This window comes from Sesamum indicum, linkage group LG2 (assembly GCF_000512975.1).
Source record: "Sesamum indicum cultivar Zhongzhi No. 13 linkage group LG2, S_indicum_v1.0, whole genome shotgun sequence".
NCBI classification, from domain to species: domain Eukaryota; kingdom Viridiplantae; phylum Streptophyta; class Magnoliopsida; order Lamiales; family Pedaliaceae; genus Sesamum; species Sesamum indicum.
The window spans coordinates 4,330,853-4,346,997 of record NC_026146.1 but is presented as its reverse complement, the minus strand read 5'-3'; the positions used below and the strand labels follow the sequence as shown (position 1 = coordinate 4,346,997).

General features: G+C 29.4%; 1 protein-coding gene across 4 annotated transcripts in view; it reads left to right on the top strand.

Moving 5' to 3' along the window:
- Nucleotides 14,838-16,145, top strand: part of LOC105179562 (pentatricopeptide repeat-containing protein At3g61360) — a 4,779-nt gene continuing 3,471 nt past the window's right edge. For 3 of the 4 annotated variants that reach the window (XR_849317.2, XR_849316.2, XM_011103207.2), the window contains exons 1-2: nucleotides 14,838-15,048; nucleotides 16,036-16,088. The gene's annotated coding sequence lies outside the window, so the exon portion shown is untranslated. The remainder of the gene's footprint in view (nucleotides 15,049-16,035; nucleotides 16,089-16,145) is intronic. The other variant, XM_011103211.2, reaches the window with a different exon arrangement.

The window sequence follows — 16,145 nt, the reverse complement described above, 5'->3', positions numbered from 1 at the left end:
CGCATGGTCTCAGTGTAAGAGGAAACAGAGATGTCTGCAATTTTTGAAGCGTTAGAAATGTCTGCAATTTTTACAACTATTTTATTTAACTTGCCATTTCTATGCTCCTTGGCGCATAAAGTAATTAAACGATGATATGTTTGTCATATGTAATTCGACATTTTCAATAGACTGGTCAATATTTATAATTAATATATTTTGAAAAATGTATTAGATCAAACTTAATATTAGCACAAATATGAGATAATTATTAGTCTAGTTTGAAAGTCTAAAAGTTTGTGCATCTATAAATATCTATATGTAGTTGGAATTTTGTAAGACAAGTAAAAAGAAATTTCATAGAAATTCATCTTAATAAAATGCTTTTATACCATGTACAGAATAATATATGAAATTGAACAGCACAAAAAACTTGCCACATATATATTCTCGTGCAAAATACTGTACGACCATTCAATTCGGAAATGCTGTTGTAGTAAACAACACATATGGTGTAGCTATGCCGCATAGTCTCAGTGAAGGAGGAAACAGAGATGTCTGCAATTTTGAAGTGCTAGAGATGTCTGCAATTTTTACGACTATTTTATTTAACTTGCCATTTCTATGTTCCTTGGCGCATAAAGTAATTAAAGGATGATATGCTTGTCACATGTAATTTGATATTTTCAATAGGCTGGTCAATATTTGTGATTAATATGTTTTGAAAAATGTATTAGATCAAACTGGATATTAGCACAAACTTATGAGATAATTCTTGGGCTAGTCTGAAAGTTGTGCATCTATAAATACCTATATGTAGTTGGAATTTTGTAAGACAAGAAAAAATTTTTTTCATAGAAATTCATCTTAATATTATGTTTGAAAGTTGTGTATCTATAAATACCTATATGAGTTGGAATTTTGTAAGACAAGAAAAAAAAAATTCATAGAAATTCATCTTAATAATATGCTTTTTATCCTTTTACACAATTTGATATTATAAGTCATATTTAAGTAATAATTATATTTATTAATTATTAAAAAACTAATAATATAATCTATTAAAAACAATTGATAAATCAGTAAATAATAATAAAAAATTATAAGTAAATACTAAAATAATAAGTAATTAATATTAAGCGCTAATTATATATTAATTAAGCATCAATTATTGAAATAATTAATAAACAAAAACTAAAAAAATAAAAATAAATAAATAAAAGAAAGAAAGAAAGAAAGTGGGCTGTCTTTTTCTTTCTTTCTTTTTCCTATTTCTTCTTCTTCTTTAACCTCTCCTCAGTTTAAATGCTTATGATGGTTACTTTCTTATTTAAAATGTAAACATGTCGAAAATTGTGTTGATGAAGTCAAATATAACACTGTCATTGCTACATTGATAAGAGGAGCAGATTGCAGTAATTTTGGTCAAAAAAAAATTCATTAAGATACAAAACTGTCATTGCTATATTGATTAACTGATGAAACAGAATAAAAAAATGTCAAGCAACTCAAGAATAACCAAACTGCATATTGATATTAGGGTAACTAAATTGAAAAACTATTTACTAGGTTTATACAAAAAGCAAAACTGAATGATATGATTCTTACCACCATTTACTATTCTCAACATACTCATATGGTGTAGCTATGCCGCATAGTCTCAGTGAAGGAGGAAATAGAGATGTCTGCAATTTTGAAGCGCTAGAAATGTCTGCAATTTTTAAAACTATTTTATTTAACTTGTCATTTCTATGCTCCTTGGCGCATAAAGTAATTAAACGATGATATGCTTGTCACATGTAATTCGACATTTTCAATAGGCTGGTCAATATTTATAATTAATATATTTTGAAAGATGTATTAGATCAAATATTAGCACAAACTTATGAGATAATTATTTGTCTAGTTTGAAAGTCTAAAAGTTTGTGCATCTATAAATATCTATATGTAGTTGGAATTTTGTAAGACAAGTAAAAAGAAATTTCATAGAAATTCATCTTAATAATATGCTTTTATCCCATGTACAGAGTAATATATGAACTTGAACAGCACAAAGAACTTGCCACATATATCTTCTCGTGCAAAATATTGTACAACCATTCAATTCGAAAATGCTGTTGTAGTAACAACACATATGATGTAGCTATGCCGCATAGTTTTAGTGAAGGAGGAAACTGAGATGTCTGCAATTTTGAAACGCTAGAGATGTCTGCAATTTTTACGACTATTTTATTTAACTTGCCATTTCTATGTTCTTTAGCGCATAAACTAATTAAACGATGATATGCTTGTCACATGTAATTTGACAATTTCAATAGGCTGGTCAATATTTATAATTAATATATTTTGAAAGATGTATTAGATCAAACTGGATATTAGCACAAGCTTATGAGATAATTATTAGGCTAGTTTGAATGTCTAAAAGTTTGTGCATCTATAAATACCTATATGTAGTTGGAATTTTGTAAGACAAGTAAAAAGAAATTTCATAGCACTTCATCTTAATAATATGCTTTTATCCCAATTTAATATTATAAGTCATATTTAAGTAATAATTATATTTATTAATTATTAAAAAACTAATAATATTATCTATTAAATATAATTGATAAATCAGTAAATAATAATAAAAAATTATAAGTAAATACTAAAATAATAATTAATTAATATTAAGAGCTAATTATATATTAATGAAGTATCAATTATTACTTCAAATTAAAAAATAATTAATAAACAAAGACAAAAAAAATAAAGAAAATAAAGAAAGAAAGAAAGTGGGCTGGGAATGTTTGGAGTAGACTTGCAAATTTATTTTTTGACATCCCAAACGCGCTTTTTAAACCAAGAAGGTAAGCTCTGTGAGCCCGAGTTGGCGGTCCAAAATTTCCACCACAACACACCTTAATAATCGAAGCCCAGCGAAAATATTTAACAAGCTGTCTTTTTCTTTCTTTCTTTTTCTTCTTTCTTCTTCTTCTTTAACCTCTCATCTTCTTTACGGTGGTTTTTAACCCCCTCATTTTTCCTTCTTTCTTCTGTCATTCTCAAACTCAGTTCCACAGCCTAATTTTCAGGTAGTAAAGTCTCAAACCTTTTTTCCAGTCAAATAAGCTGAAGGGAGAAGGTTGATAAAGTACATTGTAAAATTTCAATGCTCAAATTTATGTGGGTATTGCTGCAAGAAAGGTCCTGCAATCAGCTTAAGGTAAAATATCTGCATATCCTCTAAAACTTCCTAAGAAAAAGTTTTATCGAAAAGTGCATTGTTGATGTTGTTGTGCTTGGATGTGTGGGTTTGATATTATTGGTTGGGAGTGAATCTATTCAGAGGAAAAAGAATAAGTTACACAAGTTGGAGAAAGAAGGAACTAAGTTCAACTTCTCTTATTGTGTGGAGAATAGCTTATTCCATTCCATCCAAAAAGGTGAGAGAATGCTGCTCTTGTGCACATCAATGCATTTATATACACATTACCATATACGGTATGCAAATGAGTATAAATATTCACAGAATATATATACAATATTAAAGTTGCATAAATAATTAATAGTAATACATATTATTTTCTTAGGAAAAAACACACAATTTACCTCATACTACATAAGAAATGAACAAAAAAAATCTGTAAAAAAAAAATAAAGCAAATACAATCGCGTGTTTTGAAAAATGAGCAAATTATCCCTTTATTTAAACCATTGATAAGGGTAATTTCAAATTTGCTTTGTTTTCCAAAACATAAAATATAATTTGCTAATTGATTATTTTCTTATAAGAATTTCTTTACACACTTTACATATCATAAGAGAGTAAATTGGATTTAATCCTATTTTCTTGTATAAAACATATATGACAAGTGGAATTCATCTATACTAGAATGCTCGAAAGCTTTGGAATCTTTGCTTTCTGGTCTTTCTCATGAAATCTTTCACTGTTGAGTTCAAGATGTGAGGGACACTACAAGATATAATGTTATAAACAAAAGCACAAATTCTGTGCAAAATAGTGAAATTTGTTGCTAAGTTACGTTAGTTCAAACTTAGTAGAAAAATATTTACTTGATAATTAGCTCGTTCTTGATTTTAGTATTGAGCTTTTTTATTGCTAATTTGCTAGAAATTTTACTAACAAAAATATATATTAGTAAATATTAATTGACGGCAACTTCTTCAATTTTTTGCCAAGACCAGCTTTCAAGCTTTGTAACATTAAATTTATTTCTAATTTATCAAGAAAATATTGCATTTCTAACGTAAATTTTGAAATCACAATACCAACAAATTTACTCTCCTTCCTATTTTTCCTAGAAATTAACATAATTTCTTGTGGTGGGATCTTGAAATTGAGAGGCTAAGCCAAATAATTGTTAAAACTGAAGCCATCTGCAGAAAATATATATATCTCCACCTGTTACCATTTTTTGTTTTAGTGGTGAAATCCTTAAATTCATTTTCCTTTCTTAATTTTGATAATTGTTTAAAAATTTATATAATGCAAATCTTGGGATAAGTTTTCATTCATATCTTGACAGCCAGTTATTTGAATTTTCCTAATTCTACAAAACTAATACAATACTTAATTGTATTTTCCTAATTAGATATAACAAAACATGATATATATGTTATATAACAGAACACCCCCCCCCCCTTCAACCCCAATTATGTTAGAATATTAGAAAAATTTGGCAAAAAACGCATTTTTATCTTATTAAAATTTTGGGTAAATTCTATTTTGCCATTCGAATTATATTTGTTTTTACACTTTGGCATCTAAATTTTCTTTTTATGTCAATTGGCCATATTAATTTTGCGAAATTTGCAAAATTTGTTATATATGACCATTTTTTGTCGAAAGAATATCATATGATGTGTATATTTGAAAAATATCAAATTACATAACATTTGAATATTACGTGCATTGTATGTAATATTTTTTTGATAAAAAAAACTGACAAAGTACAAAATTTCATTAAGTTTAGATAATAATTCACCAAAAAAAAAAATTACATGCCAAAATCTAAAAATAATCATGATTGGAATGGCAAAATGTAATTAATTCTAAAATTTTCATAGGATGTGAAGTAGGGATAGTTGCATTTTTTGTCATCAGATATTGCATCGAATTTTGATTTGAAAAACACTACAAAATGAAAGAAAAATAGTAATTTTTTCTACTTTAATTTGAAATTTTCAATAATTTTAATGTTAAAATTAATGGAAGGATCAAAAGTGCCAAAAATATTTAAAATTTGAAGACGAAAATTGTAATCTTATTATTTAAAGATCAAAATCCGTAGTTATATTTGAAGACTAAAAAATGCATTTATACCGTGTGAAATTTCAATGCTCAAATTTGTATGGGTATTGCTGCAAGAAAGGTCCTGGAATCAGCTTAATATAAAATATCTGCATATCCTCCAAAACTTCCCAAGAAAAAGTCTTACCAAAAAGTGTGTTGTTGATGTTGTTGTGCTTGAATGTGTGGGTTTGACATTGTTGGTTGGGAGTGAATATGTTCACAGGAAAAAGAACAGAGTTACACAAGTTGGAAAAAGAATAAACTAAGTTATGTTAAATGTTTATGATGGTTACTTTCTTATTTGAAATGTGAACATGCTGAAAATTGTGTTGATGCTAAAGTCAAATATAACTATTTGGAGTCAAACAAAATTGGAGTGACACATGCATCATTCTACAGCAACTACCACCCTTGTACTGTATATACCCAGGATATCATATACTATGTAAACAAAGTAACATAAGAGGAACATATAGCAGTAATTTTGGTCAAAAAAAGTTTCATTATTATACAACACAATTATTGCTATATTGATTAACTGATGAAACAGAATAAAGTAACAAAATTGGAGTGACATACGCATCATTCTACAGCAACTACCACCCTTGTACTATGTATACCCAGGATATCATATACTATGTAAACAAAATAACATAAGAGGAGCAGATAGTAGTAATTTTGGTCAAAAGAAGTTTCATTATTATACAACACGGTCATTGCTATATTGATTAACTCGAATTTGGGTGGGTATAGCTGCAAGAAAGGTCATCAGCTTAAGGTAAAATTTCTGCATATCCTCCAAAACTTCCCAAGAAAAAGTCTTACCAAATAGTGCGTTGTTGATGTTGTTGTGCTAGGATGTATGGGTTTGACATTGTTGGTCGAGAGTGAATATGTTCAGAGGAAAAAGAACAGAGTTACACAAGTTGGAGAAAGAAGAAACTAAGTTATGTTTAAATGCTTATGATGGTTACTTTCTTATTTGAAATGTGCACAGGCTGAAAATTGTGTTGATGCTGAAGTCAAATATAACTATTTGGAGGGAAACAAAATTGGAGTGACACATGCATCATTCTACAACAACTACCACCCTTGTACTGTGTATACCCAGGATATCATATACTATGTAAACAAAGTTACATAAGAGGAGCAGATAACAGTAATTTTGGTCAAAAGAAGTTTCATTATTATACAACACGGTCATTGCTATATTGATTAACTGATGAAACAAAATGAAGAAATGTCAAGCAACTCAAGAATAACCAAACTGCATATTGATATTAGGGTAACTAAATTGGAAAACTATTTACTAGGTTTATACAAAAAGCAAAACTGAATGATATGATTCTTACCACCATTTACTATTCTCAACATACTCATTACCATATTATAATTGGATGCGATTCTTACCACCATCACTAAAATTTCATTAACATATTTCAGGGGCTAAGATCTCAGCTCGGCTTGAACAATGTGGATATTCTGGTAAGAATTGTTAACTTTTAAATTTAAATTCAATATTGTAAAGAATCAAAATTAACATTGTCCAAATATTACAGGTTTGTGGTATTCCTATTGACTTTGTGGAGGCTGGCAATAACATGGAAACACATGCATTCCAACACTGATGATGCTAATTTTCATTCTGCAGGTAAAACCACTTGTAAAATTGGAGTGACACATGCATCATTCTACAGCAACTACCACCCTTGTACTATGTATATCCAGGATATCATATACTATGTAAACAAAGTAACATAAGAGGAGCATATAGTAGTAATTTTGGTAAAAAAAAGTTTTATTATTATACAACACGGTCATTGCTATATTGATTAACTCGAATTTGTGTGGGTATAGCTACAAAAAAGGTCATCGCTTAAGGTAAAATTTCTGCATATCCTCCAAAACTTTTCAAGAAAAAGTCTTACCAAAAAGTGCATTGTTGATGTTGTTGTGCTTGGATGTATGGGTTTGACATTGTTGGACAAGAGTGAATCCATTCAGAGGAAAAAGAACAGAGTTACACAAGTTAGAGAAAGAAGAAACTAAGTTATGTTTAAATGCTTATGATGGTTACTTTCTTATTTGAAATGTGCACAGGCTGAAAATTGTGTTGATGCTGAAGTCAAATATAACTATTTGGAGGGAAACAAAATTGGAGTGACCACATGTATCATTCTACAACAACTACCACCCTTATACTGTGTATACCCAGGATATCATATACTATGTAAACAAAGTTACATAAGAGGAGCATATAGCAGTAATTTTGGTCAAAAAAAGTTTCATTATTATACAACACGGTCATTGCTATATTGATTAACTGATGAAACAAAATAAAGAAATGTCAAGCAACTCAAGAATAACCAAACTGCATATTGATATTAGGGCAACTAAATGGAAAACTATTTACTAGGTTTATACAAAAAGCAAAACTGAATGATATGATTCTTACCACCATTTACTATTCTCAACATACTCATTACCATATTATAATTGGATGCGATTCTTACCACCATCGCTGAAATTTCATTAACATATTTCAGGGACTAAGATCTCAGCCCGGCTTGAACAATGTGGATATTCTGGTAAGAATTGTTAACTTTTAAATTTAAATTCAATATTTTAAAGAATCAAAATTAACACTGTCCAAATTATCACAGGTTTGTGGTATTCCTATTGACTTTGTAGAGGCTGGCAATAACATGGAGATGCATGCATACCAACACTGATGATGCTAACTTTGATTCTTCAGGTAAAACCACTTGTAAAATTGGAGTGGCACATGCATCATTCTACAACAACTACCACCCTTGTACTATGTATACCCAGGATATCATATATACTATGTAAACAAATAAACATAAGAGGAGCAAATAGCAGTAATTTTGGTTAAAAAAAAGTTTCATTATTATACAACACGGTCATTGCTATATTGATTAACTCGAATTTGGGTGGGTATAGCTGCAAGAAAGGTCATCAGCTTAAGGTAAAATTTTTGCATATCCTCCAAAACTTTCCAAGAAAAAGTCTTACCAAAAAGTGCGTTGTTGATATTGTTGTGCTTGGATGTGTGGGTTTGACATTGTTGGTTGTGAATGAATCTGTTCAGAGGAAAAAGAACAGATTTACACAAGTTGGAGAAAGAAGAAACTAAGTTATGTTTAAATGCTTATGATGGTTACTTTCTTATTTGAAATGTGAACAGACTGAAAATTGTGTTGACGTTGATATCAAATATAACTTTTTGGAGGCAAACAAAATTGGAGTGACATATGCATCATTTTAGATTTTCTATACCTTGCACATGGAACACAAGAATAAAAATAGAATAGGAAACTAAATCTTCAACCGTGGGTTATCTCTGTAATCATTTTTGCTTTTCCTTTTCTTTTGGGTTGGTGACACCTGGTAGTTTATCATACTTGCTGCTAATTTTGAAATAAAAGCATTATTCTTCTGGTTATCATAGTTCTTCTAATGCAACTGACAAACTGATCCTTCATGTCTGGGTATTAGGAAAGCTGAACCAGTTGATAATTATTAGGTTAGTTTGAAAGACTAAAAGTTTGTGCATCTATAAATACCTATATATAGTTGGAATTTTGTCAGACAAGTAAAAAGAAATTTCATAGAAATTCATCTTAATAATATGATTTTATCCCATGTACAGAGTAACATATGAAATTGAACAGCACAAAGAACTTGCCACAAATATATTCTCGTGCAAAATATTGTACAACCATTCAATTGCTAAACGCTGTTGTAGTAAACAACACATATGGTGTAACTATGCCGCATGGTCTCAGTGAAAGAGGAAACAGAGATGTGTGCAATTTTTGAAGCGCTAGAGATGTCTGCAATTTTTACAACTATTTTATTTAACTTGCCATTTCTATGCTCCTTGGTACATAAAGTAATTAAACTATGATATGCTTGTCAAGTGTAATTTGACATTTTCAATAGGCTGTCAATATTTATATTTAATATGTTTTGAAAGATGTATTAGATCAAACTTAATATTAGCACAAACTTATGAGATAATTATTAGGCTAGTTTGAAAGTCTAAAAGTTTGTGCATCTATAAATACCTATATGTAGTTGAAATTTTGTAAGACAAGTAAAAAAAAGTTTCATAGAAATTCATCTTAATAATATGCTTTTATCCTATTTATAGAGTAACATATGAAATTGAACAGCACATAGAACTTGCCACATATATATATATATATATATTCTCGTGCAAAATATTGTACAAATATTCAATTGGGAAACGTTGTTGTAGTAAACAACACATATGGTGTAGCTATGGTGCATGGTCTCAGTGAAAGAGAGAACAGAGATGTCTGCAATTTTTGAAGCACTAGAAACGAATGCAATTTTTACAAGTATTTTATTTAACTTGCCATTTCTATGCTCCTTGGCGCATAAAGTAATTAAACGATGATATGCTAGTCACATGTAATACGACATTTTCAATAGGCTGGTCAATATTTATAATTAATATATTTTGAAAGATGTATTAGATCAAACTTAATATTAGCACAAACTTATGAGATAATTATTAGTCTAGTTTGAAAGTCTAAAAGTTTGTGCATCTATAAATATCTATATGTAGTTGGAATTTTGTAAGACAAGTAAAAAGAAATTTCATAGAAATTCATCTTAATAATATGCTTTTATCCCATTTATAGAGTAACATATGAAATTGAACAGCACAAAGAACTTGTCACATATATATTTTCGTGCAAAATATTGTACAACTATTCAATTGGGAAACGCTGTTGTAGTAAACAACACATATGGTGTAGCTATGCCGCATGGTCTCAGTGAAGGAAGAAACAGAGATGCTTGCAATTTTGAATCGCTAGAGATGTCTGCAATTTTACAACTATTTTTTTAACTTGTCATTTTTATGTTCCTTGGCGCATAAAGTAATTAAACAATGATATACTTGTCACATGTAATTCGACATTTTCAATAGGCTGGTCAATATTTATAATTAATATGTTTTGAAAGATGTATTAGCTCAAACTGAATATTAGCACAAACTTATTGGATAATTATTAGGCTAGTTTGAAAGTTTAAAAGTTTGTTCATCTATAAATAACTATATGTAGTTGAAATTTTGTAAGACAAGTAAAAAGAAATTTCATAGAAATTCATCTTAATAATATGCTTTTATCCCATGAACATAGTAATATATGAAATTGAACAGCACATAGAACTTGCCACATATATATTGTCGTGCAAAATACTATACATCCATTCAATTGGGAAACACTGTTGTAGTAAACAACACATATGGTGTAGCTATGTCGCATGGTCTCAGTGAAAGAGGAAACAGAGATGTCTGCAATTTTTGAAGCGCTAGAAATGTCTGCAATTTTTGAAGCGCTAGAAATGTCTGCAATTTTTACAACTATTTTTATTTAACTTACCATTTCTATGTTCCTTGGCGCATAAAGTAATTAAACGATGATATGCTTGTCACATGTAATTCGACATTTTCAATAGGCTGGTCAATATTTATAATTAATATATTTTGAAAGATGTATTAGATCAAACTTAATATTAGCACAAACTTATGAAATAATTATTAGTCTAGTTTGAAAGTCCAAAAGTTTGTGCATCTATAAATATCTATATGTAGTTGGAATTTTGTAAGACAAGTAAAAAGAAATTTCATATAAATTCATCTTAATAATATGCTTTTATCACATGTACAGCGTAACATATGAAATTGAACAGCACAAAGAACTTGCCACATATATATTCTCGTGCAAAATACTGTACGACCATTCAATTCGGAAACGCTGTTGTAGTAAACAACACATATGGTGTAGCTATGCCGCATAGTCTCAGTGAAGGAGGGAATAGAGATGTCTGCAATTGTAAAGCGCTAGAAATGTCTGCAATTTTTACCACTATTTTATTTAACTTGCCATTTCTATGCTCCTTGGCGCATAAAGTAATTAAATAATGATATGCTTGTCACATGTAATTCGACATTTTCAATAGGCTGGTCAATATTTATAATTAATATATTTTGAAAAATGTATTAGATCAAACTTAATATTAGCTCAAACTTATGAGATAATTATTAGTCTAGTTTGAAAATCTAAAAGTTTGTGCATATATAAATATCTATATGTAGTTGGGATTTTGTAAGACAAGTAAAAAGAAATTTCATATAAATTCATCTTAATAATATGCTTTTATCTCATGTATAGAGTAACATATGGAATTGAACAGCACAACGAACTTGCCACATATATATTCTCGTGCAAAATACTGTACAACCATTCAATTCGAAAATGCTGTTGTAGTAAACAACACATATGGTGTAGCTATGCTGCATAGTCTCAGTGAAGGAGGAAACAGAGATGTCTGCAATTTTGAAGCGCTAGAGATGTCTGCAATTTTTACGACTATTTTATTTAACTTGCAATTTCTATGTTCCTTGGCGCATAAAGTAATTAAACGATGATATGCTTGTCACATGTAATTTGACATTTTCAATAGGCTGGTCAATATGTATAATTAATATGTTTTGAAAGATGTATTAGATCAAATTGAATATTAGCACAAACTTATGAGATAATTATTAGGCTAGTTTGAACGTCTAAAAGTTTGTGCATCTATAAATACCTATATGTAGTTGAAATTTTGTAAGACAAGTAAAAAGAAATTTCGTAGAAATTCATCTTAATAATATGCTTTTATCCCAATTTAATATTATAAGTCATATTTAAGTAATAATTATATTTATTAATTATTAAAAAACTATTAATATTATCTATTAAAAACAATTGATAAATCAGTAAATAATAAAAAAAATTATAAGTAAATACTAAAATAATAATTAATTAATATTAAGAGCTAATTATATATTAATGAAGTATCAATTATTACTTCAAATTAAAAAATAATTAATAAACAAAGACAAAAAAAAATAAAGAAAATAAAGAAAGAAAGAAAGAAAGTGGGTTGGGAACGTTTGGAGTAGACTTGCAAATTTATTTTTTGACATCCCAAACGCGCTTTTCAAACCAAGAAGGTAAGCTCTGTGAGCCCGAGTTGGCGGTCCAAAATTTCCACCACAACACACCTTAATAATCGAAGCCCAGCGAAAATATTTAACAAGTTGTGTTTTCCTTTCTTTCTTTTTCCTCTTTCTTCTTCTTCTTTAACCTCTCCTCTTCTTTACGGTAGTTTTTAACCCCCTCATTTTTCCTTCTCTCTTCTGTCATTCTCAAACTCAGTTCCACAGCCTAATTTCTAGGTAGTAAAGTCTCAAACCTTTTTTCCAATCAAATAAGCTGAAGGGAGAAGGTTGATAAAGTACATTGTAAAATTTCAATGCTCAAATTTATGTGGGTATTGCTGCAAGAAAGGTCCTGCAATCAGTTTAAGGTAAAATATCTGCATATCCTCTAAAACTTCCTAAGAAAAAGTTTTATCGAAAAGTGCATTGTTGATGTTGTTGTGCTTGGATGTGTGGGTTAGATATTTTTGGTTGGGAGTGAATCTATTCAGAGGAAAAAGAACAAGTTACACAAGTTGGAGAAAGAAGGAACTAAGTTCAACTTCTCTTATTGTGTGGAGAATAGCTCATTCCACTCCATCCAAAAAGGTGAGAGAATGCTGCTCTTGTGCACATCAATGCATTTATATACACATTACCATATACGGTCTGCAAATGAGTATAAATATTCACAGAATATATATACAATATTAAAGTTGCATAAATAATTAATAGTAATACATATTATTTTCTTAGGAAAAAACACACAATTTACCTCATACTACATAAGAAATGAACAAAAAAAATCTGTAAAAAAAAAATAAAGCAAATACAATCGCGTGTTTTGAAAAATGAGCAAATTATCCCTTTATTTAAACCATTGATAAGGGTAATTTCAAATTTGCTTTGTTTTCCAAAACATAAAATATAATTTGCTAATTGATTATTTTCTTATAAGAATTTCTTTACACACTTTACATATCATAAGAGAGTAAATTGGATTTAATCCTATTTTCTTGTATAAAACATATATGACAAGTGGAATTCATCTATACTAGAATGCTCGAAAGCTTTGGAATCTTTGCTTTCTGGTCTTTCTCATGAAATCTTTCACTGTTGAGTTCAAGATGTGAGGGACACTACAAGATATAATGTTATAAACAAAAGCACAAATTCTGTGCAAAATAGTGAAATTTGTTGCTAAGTTACGTTAGTTCAAACTTAGTAGAAAAATATTTACTTGATAATTAGCTCGTTCTTGATTTTAGTATTGAGCTTTTTTATTGCTAATTTGCTAGAAATTTTACTAACAAAAATATATATTAGTAAATATTAATTGACGGCAACTTCTTCAATTTTTTGCCAAGACCAGCTTTCAAGCTTTGTAACATTAAATTTATTTCTAATTTATCAAGAAAATATTGCATTTCTAACGTAAATTTTGAAATCACAATACCAACAAATTTACTCTCCTTCCTATTTTTCCTAGAAATTAACATAATTTCTTGTGGTGGGATCTTGAAATTGAGAGGCTAAGCCAAATAATTGTTAAAACTGAAGCCATCTGCAGAAAATATATATATCTCCACCTGTTACCATTTTTTGTTTTAGTGGTGAAATCCTTAAATTCATTTTCCTTTCTTAATTTTGATAATTGTTTAAAAATTTATATAATGCAAATCTTGGGATAAGTTTTCATTCATATCTTGACAGCCAGTTATTTGAATTTTCCTAATTCTACAAAACTAATACAATACTTAATTGTATTTTCCTAATTAGATATAACAAAACATGATATATATGTTATATAACAGAACCCCCCCCCCCCCTTCAACCCCAATTATGTTAGAATATTAGAAAAATTTGGCAAAAAACGCATTTTTATCTTATTAAAATTTTGGGTAAATTCTATTTTGCCATTCGAATTATATTTGTTTTTACACTTTGGCATCTAAATTTTCTTTTTATGTCAATTGGCCATATTAATTTTGCGAAATTTGCAAAATTTGTTATATATGACCATTTTTTGTCGAAAGAATATCATATGATGTGTATATTTGAAAAATATCAAATTACATAACATTTGAATATTACGTGCATTGTATGTAATATTTTTTTGATAAAAAAAACTGACAAAGTACAAAATTTCATTAAGTTTAGATAATAATTCACCAAAAAAAAAAATTACATGCCAAAATCTAAAAATAATCATGATTGGAATGGCAAAATGTAATTAATTCTAAAATTTTCATAGGATGTGAAGTAGGGATAGTTGCATTTTTTGTCATCAGATATTGCATCGAATTTTGATTTGAAAAAACACTACAAAATGGAAGAAAAATAGCAATTTTTTCTACTTTAATTTGAAATTTTCGATGTAAAAGTTAATGAAAGGATGAAAAGTGCCAAAAAAAATTTAAAATTTGAAGACCAAAGTTGTAATCTTATTATTTAAAGATCAAAATCCGTAGTTATATTTGAGGACTAAAAAATGCATTTATACCGTGGGAAGTACAAAGTAAACATTGTTGATTGATTGTTACAGAGGTAATTATTTTCATTCTCGTATTCAATTCTCTCCTCTCTGTCTCCATTAACCCCCAAACATTTATCATCTCTATTCTCTTTTCTCAATCGCGATAGAAACCCCAAAGCCCCAATCCACCACTCGATCGGACTACATCGCTGGCGGCTGGCAAACTCCGTTGCTGTGGCCGTCTCCAACCGCTGTCACAACCTTCTCTAGGTACATTTCCTCTGTCTTCCTCTAACATCATCTACCTGCTCGATTTCAAGAAACCCATAATTGCTATGGATTTATATGGACTCTGCTTCGTTGTTCAGCCCGGTTTGTGGTTTTTAGTGTATCTTTAAACGATACTTTTGAAATTTCCATGAATTAATTTACGCATAACAAGTATATGAAGTGGCTAACGAAAATTCAAGCTATGAACAGGGTCAAATGAGGCACCTCATATAATTATCTCCACACTGTCTCTTTTTCTCTGTCTTCTCTCTCCAATTTCTATTTATTTTTTGCTTTTTCCTTGCCAATATATCTTTTTTCCTATACTTGTTTTCAGCTATTCAATTCTAATATAATTTTTAACTATTGAGCCATATGGATTACTGTAACTGTACTCTTTGTTGGATAGTTCTTACATAATCTCAAATCTGAAGTTAATTCTGAATTCATGGATTACTAACAGTTCTTGAAGTTCAGTTACAATGTCTGGCACTGCAGTGTCATGTATAAGCCTCAGACAGAAACAAGCTTAGGATCTCGTGCTTGTGACCCATATTGTCAACATAGTTAAGACCTTCAAAGAAATATTAGAAACCAGTAGCCTTTCAAATATTGGCTGCAATCTCATTGCATGATTTAAAAATGAAAATATACTGATAGCCTTTTGAAAATGCTAGTTAGTCACTTAGTTTAATCTCTGCTTGCGGAACTAAAGTAGGACATAAATATTGTATATGAGAAGATAAGAACCAAAAACTTCTGCTGAGAAAATAAACTAAAAAGATATTTTGCATGAACGTTTGGAAAATAGTGGATTGCTAGTTTTTATAAGGTGGGATAGATCTTCTTTACTCCACATGCCATAAACATTCGTTGATTTATTCCTGGGATTTCATTTTTTTTTCCGCCAGCAATCAGCTGCATGTTATGTGTTTGCACTTAGGATCCTGTGATATCAAACTTACAAGAACTTTCATCATTTTTCAGTTTCAGCCGCTAAGTAAAACAGGAAGAGATTACTTTCTCCAATCAAAGATGAAGTAAGTATATGATGGGAATCATACTAGACCTAAATGTAATTGTTGATCTATTCTATT